At 39.0% G+C, this 6,720-nt stretch overlaps 1 long non-coding RNA gene across 1 annotated transcript; it reads left to right on the forward strand.

Moving 5' to 3' along the window:
• The first annotated feature begins 1,335 nt into the window (after positions 1 to 1,335).
• On the forward strand, positions 1,336 to 3,667 carry LOC306807020. The gene is made up of 3 exons (XR_013775624.1): positions 1,336 to 1,421; positions 1,822 to 1,908; positions 3,562 to 3,667. It is a non-coding gene; the product is annotated as an uncharacterized lncRNA (long non-coding RNA).
• Positions 3,668 to 6,720: the final 3,053 nt, after the last annotated feature.

Below are 6,720 nucleotides of genomic sequence, written 5' to 3' on the forward strand. Positions count from 1 at the left end.
CTCCCAAATGAAAAGGAGCTGGATTATTTTCATCTTTTTTTCATTTTTTTTCCTTTTTTTTTTTTTTTTTCTTTTTTCCCTATTAATGGTAGCTTTCTCTTAAATAAAAATCCCCACAGTTTATTTGCAGGAAGAAAGCATGACATGTTTCCCCCCGCCTTTTTGTTTGATAAAGCAAAGTGACAGACAATGCCTTCACTGTACAATGCACTTCACTAAAGCTTCACTTTACCTCTTTGGCTTTGGAGAAGTAAAAGGCCATATTGGAAAATTATTCTAATTTGGGAACCAATTGAGGTTAATACTTTCAGAGTACTGCACATCATTCAATTGTACTTCTTTGCATTTTAGAATTGTGTATTTGTACAATAACTTAGATTTGATTCTGCCTTATAATTTTAGACAGTGTTGCTCACCATCCCTCCCCACAAAATTGAAGCTATAATACCTGTAAATTCAGTTGTGAGTGTTGACCAATGTTCAAGAGAAGAAATTAGTTCAATTGTCAGAATGTTACAATGCCTGCTGAGACAGGTCTCTTTTCTGCAGATGAGATGGTCTTAATGCTACATGGACTGTGACTTTATAACAGGTTAAAGTCATTTATTTAAAAAATGAGAATACAATTGGATTTATGTTTCCTCGCTGGGGTCACAGGTACCAAGGAATTAGCAAAACCATCTACTGAATGTTTTATAGATGACAGTGTTTTTGCTGAATGTTAAATGAAAACAATCCATTAAAATAAAAAATGAAAATTCTTTTTGTTTCCTTTTCCTCTTGGGCCTTCCCAAAAGGAGGTCGACACCGACCCAGTTTGAAAAATACTTACCTAAGCCAATCACTGCCCAGCATGTATTCCCTTGAGCAACTTGAGTGGGCATGATGCCATCTGAACAGATGGGCATTACTGTAGGCAACCAAGAGACCATGCATGTGAATCAAGTATGGGTGTTTACAGCATCATTTCCCTGATGAGAATGTCAAAATGGCAGCCCAGTCCGAGCCTTTGGCTCAGTTCACTTGCATTTCACTAATTCAGCTCTAAAATGGACAACTTCATGAAATAAATTATTAACATTAAGTTGGGTGGTCCTGATTTTACTTCATAGAATTGAGCAGAGCAAGTGGGTAGTGAACTTGCTGGAAATACCATGCCTGGCTCCTGTCTGTAGCAGGGGGTGTTTGTTCTTTTGTAAAATGAGGGCAAAGGAGCCCCCTTGTCTGTGCCAAGTGTAACATAACAAACAGGCCAACACATCAGTCCTACAGATGTACTCCAAACTGAAAGAAAGAAACATTTTCCTTTTATTTATTTTTTTGTTTGTTTGTTTTAAGGAGGCATCTTATTTCAATCAAAATAAAACAGTGTAAGAGGGGACTTACATGCATGATGTATTTGAATAATATCCCAGTGCACGGTCAGGTCCTAAAAGGTGCCCATATTGAATGAGAATTTCACTGCTGTCCTAAAAAGAGTTGCACATAAATGGTGCAACATTTCTGATCCCAGCAGTTATTTTAATTCCTGTATCTGCTGAAGTGATTTCTACTGAATTATCATTGGAAGTTCTCTGTTGTTTGTTAAAAGAGAGAACTTCAAGTACAGAAAATAAAGACTGGAATTTGAATATTAAATCAACACCTTTATCTACTTTAATAAAAAAGCTATAAGATACGTATCCTGGAAACTTGATTTAAAGCATGTATCTTAAATGCTGTAATTATTATGTTTTTCTTTAGAGGATCTGTTGTATTTTCTTCTTGCCAGCTTCAGTGTGCTTGTGCAATGCTAACTGCTTATGTACCCTTCATTTTCAGATGTGGTAATCTACATAACCTTTTGCTTTCTTAAGTGGCCAGTCAGCCTGAATTTGAAGAATTGGCATGCTGAACCAACAGTATCAGGTATAAAATAATTAATTACATATTTCTTTCAGGAATAATGCAATATCTTACAGATAGTATCTAAAACTTCTGGTGTTTAACAGTTGTATTTGGTTTTGTTTGGGGTTATTTTTATTTTATTTAAATAATCTAATTTTTTAATCTTCTAGGAAATACCTGGTGAGTTTTGCATCTTATCCTATCCTTTAGTGGGAATTTCCTTTTGGGGAATTCAGGAAAAAAAAGAGGCAGCTTTTCAAAAACATTAGGATTAAAATTCAAATTAAAATAGTGCTTTTCTAACACTTGGTTGGAATAAAGAGTATCTGAAGTGTGTCATTTTCTGTATGGAGATTATTTAATTGTTTTCCTCTCTTATTTCAAAGTATCAAAATCAACATTTTCATTTTTCTTCTGTACTGTGCTGTGATGGCCCCGCCTTCTGCCATTAGACTTGCTAAAATACCTTCTTTTTCATTTTCTAGGGAGCGTAATATTTATTTTCTTGCTCAATGTCATGGTAACAGAAGGATTTCCTTTATATTGTAGCTAAGTCTGTGCTTTAAATACAAGCAGGGCAGGTTGGAGAGTGCAGAATATCCCATGTGGAAAGGCAGCACTTGCTTTCTGGGTGCCAGCACATACTCCCAGCTGTTGCTGTTGCTGTGGGGTCACAGATGCAGCTCACACTGAATCAGTTAAAAATGTAGCAGCTATGCTTGGGGACACAAGCTCAAATTTTCAGGGCCTGATTATTCTGTTAGTTTCATATGTGCAATTCCCACAGAAGTCAGCAGAAGCACTACATGCAAACCTGACAGGCTAATTTGGAGCCCAGAACTGCAAAGGATGTAATCATACATTTGATTTCTATGGGTTCTTGGGGTGTAATTCCCACTCATCTCCAGGATACTAGGATTTTCCACAGCTTTTGAAGATTTGGTTGAAGACAAAAATTTTTAGGCTACTTGTGATATTTTATTTTCAATAATCAGGGGAAGAAAAAGAGATCTGAAGTAAATGAGTTCATATTGGACCAGCCCAGAGTGAAAAATGTGTTCTACAGTTCTCTGAAAACTGAGCTAAGAGTAATACAACGTATGGCACATTATGTGCAGGGAAGGGCCCCAAGGGAGGAAGGCAAACTAATCAAAGGAATAGCTAATGGCCTAGAAGGAGAACAGGGAACAACCTGCTTCTTACAGAGTCCCCTCAGCTCAGAGGGCTGGTGTGCAGACTACTGGGACCCCAGCCCAAGGTCTCAACGATTTTATCCAAAACAAGTCAAGTTCAAGACGATTTTTTAATGTCTATATATTTTACTGTTTCATCAGAAATTGCTTCCACACAGAGAACAGATAAAAGCAATGGGTCTGAGCACACCACTGCCACATCTGCACAGGCTTCTATAACATTACTTATGCTTGTACTGCCACAGCACACCAGGGGTAATACTGCTGGTCTGTTTTGCCTGCTGACTGATCAGTATCTTAGGGCAAATAAAATTGTCAGGTAAAATGGATTTGGCACTGGATCATTAAAAGATGATCTGAAAGGTGACCAGTAAGGTCTAAGCAAGCTGTCACTTGTTTCAATAAGCAAATGGAGAGCAAGGACATCTTTAATATGATGCTCCCAGTGTCAGTATTAACTCTCTTTCTCATCTGTTTTCAGATTAATGGGACTGAGAAATCCAAGAAAGAAAGTGGAGGTTGGAATGATGCTGATTACACTGGAAGGTTAGGCAGTTGGTGAGCTAATGGAGAACAGAATTACAGACATCCATAGGAACTGAAGGAGCCTTACAATAACAAGGCAGGGCAGACAGTGAGCCTGCACAATGGAGAACATGGAAGTTCAGTTGCCCTCTCTGTTGAAGCCTACAGCTTTGGTAAAAGATCAAAATACAGTTTTAGCAATCCCAAAGTTTGTTAGCATCCCCAAATACACTAAGTAATATTTGTAGGAGTTGGAAAATGCTGTTTGCATTAGGAGCTATTAATGATCAGTTCTCAAACCGCTTGTATCATTTTCCTGTGGTGAGAGCAGAGGACTATGCCACTGAAATAAAGAGGGAGTTTTCAGCCTGTAACACTGAAAAAGAGTTAGGGCAAGGCCGAGGATATTTAAGGCTTGTGAATAAAATATTATGTGTAAGATAGACAGTACTAAATAGCCCCAAGGATAAGGGGTAAATGTAAGGTACTTAAAGTTTATATTGATTTACCTGGGTGTGAATGAGGGAATTAGTGCTCCCTGGATGGTGGGGGGTGGCAGACATGGCAAGCCATCAGGTTGGTAAATTCCAGGTTAGGATCAGGACAGCTTTGTCTGAAGCTTTGCCTGAGGAGAGCAAATTCACTTCACTTGTATGATGCAGTTGCTCCGTGTATCGAGGACCAATAAATAGTTTTAACATTAAAAGAATTCCGCTTCTATTTTCAACTTTGAACAGTTATTATGTAGAAAAGCACCTTGCAAGATGAAGTTCTGGTATGAAATATTTCAATATTTGAGTAGAGGCTGTAAATGTCAACTGTATGAAAGAGAAAGATGGTTCTCTGAGAATTCAGGACAACACAAATGCAGAGAAGAGGCTTGAGAGATGGTGATGGGGGTACTTGGCTTAGGAGAGGCATAAACCAGGAGTGGAAAAGGCTGGAAAGAGCAATAAGGGGTAGCTTGGTAGAGCCACAGGTAGGGTGGATGGGGAGTGAGATTGCTGAACCTGGATTTAGAAATTATCTTAAATAGTGGCTATGTTCCTATAGATTATGCAGGACAGTTCTAAGCCTATATTGCAAAATTTTAGATGTTGAATGAAATCAAGAAGGTGAGCAGGGCAGACAGTCTATATTGTTAGAGAAAGCAGTAAATGAAGCACAGCAAAAAAAGGAAAGCTTATGGTGGAAAATAAGTAGTTTGATTTTTAGGTTAGTGAGCAATGGTGGGATATCCAGAAAAGAAGAGTCAGAAAGTGTCAGAGATACAGAGGTAGACAGGGAGAGGTGAGATGAGGAATCAATAAAATAAATTTGGTGTACAGTCTTGAGAAGGGTTAGGTTGCCTTAATAACTAGTATGGTTGAAGGAGAAAATACAGAAAAACATGAGTGCTGCTGACATGTACTGGGAGAAAAAAAGCTGAAGTTTACCAGAGAAAAAAAAAACCAGGTCTGTTAGAATGAGAATTAAAGATTTGCTTTGGACAGAAGTAAGCATTTATGTTATGAAGACTGATTAAGGGAAACAAACCTGGTGTGAAGTCCTCTTGGTATGGCCAAGATGTGATCTTTTGAGGAAGAGTTTGTAGAACCTTTCTTAGGGGAGGGACAGTGTTTACTATGTGGAACAATTAGCCACAAATTAACTTGTCTGGGACTTTGGTAGTTAGGTATTAAAAGCAGATCCTAGTGTGCCTGCATATATAAATATAAATATATTCATGCTGAAGCTGTCCCTGAGCCCCAGGGTGATTCCATGTGAACCCCACTGCCCCAAAGTAGCAAGAAGGCAAGGGGGTTGTCCTCTGCATGTGTTTTGTACTGCAGCTATTCTGGCTCACAAGTGATTTTAAGTTCCTGTAGGAGGTTTATTCCTACAGGGAGTAATATATGCAGCAGATGTTTGCAGTGACACAAAACAGCCTTTCCAAAAAGGCTGCATTTTTTCAACCCAAATATGTTCCTGTTTGATAATGGCAATGCAGACCAATTGAGGATGTGCACAGCCTTGTAGTGTGAATTTCCAGTGCACATATAGATTCTTTTTCTGTGAGGGACAGCTAGATCTTATAGCTGTGTCTCTTACATGCTGGCCTTGCTCTTTGCAGAGGTTTGGATTCTGGTTTGTGGGTGGCTTGCATTTTGTCATTGGTCTTCCACTGAGGTAATACACCTCTGAGGTAATTCTGGACAGGTGATTCTGCACAGCTAATTCTGTTCATCTCTGGACACAGAGCCTTCACAGCATTTAATGTGCTCCTACATGGCTCCTACTTATTATAGGCCAAAGATGAGTTTTCTCATCATGTGACAGCAGTGATAGAAACACTTGGTCTAGTGTTTTGTTCTTATAAACATTTTGATAGCGTGTGAACATGTGATAGCATAGAAGTTCTCCACAGCTGTAAATAATTGTTTGTCCTTTTTAAACTAGGTAATAAAAACAGCCTCAATAGCCAGTGCCAGGTAATTCATGCAACATACATAAGTGTGTTTGATTCAGAGTAGAAATTAAACAGAGGTAGACAAATAAATACAAACTAAAAGCACTGTTTTTGAATTTATTTTGCAGATGTCATGTCATTGATGGCTTTTATTTGATGCTGATATTAACTTCATACTGTAAAGTGAAACCAGGATGTGGAAACTGTGAATTGTTCCTCAGGAAAATGAATGAGGCAAGAAGTTTCAATGGGAGACTGCAAGCAGAGTGTGTTAATACTGCACTTAGCTGTGACTCGGTGTGCAGATCCTGCCATTACAGGCAGGTATTTTTCAACAGAGATTTGCACCTTGCTTGGAGTAACTGCTGGCTCCTGGTGACAAGGGCTGCACAGCTTGTTTCTGCTACCACTCTTGCTTGTTTGCCTTGCCTGTCCCTTTGCATGATCTCTAGTGCTGGTGTGGCAGCAGAAAGGAGAAAGATTGGTTCACCAAGCTGGTCTGATGGAAAGCTGTCCTCAGAATTAAACAGAAAGTAGAGTCTTCTGTCATGCAGGGGAGCTGAACTGAGTCCTATGATGATTGCATGGTGTCCAGATCCTGTGTGAGGGAGGGGCTGGAGATCTACTGCTGCTTGTGGGAGAAAAATGTGGGAGTAGAACCATCCC

This window comes from Erithacus rubecula, assembly GCF_903797595.1.
Source record: "Erithacus rubecula genome assembly, chromosome: 12".
Lineage (NCBI taxonomy): Eukaryota > Metazoa > Chordata > Aves > Passeriformes > Muscicapidae > Erithacus > Erithacus rubecula.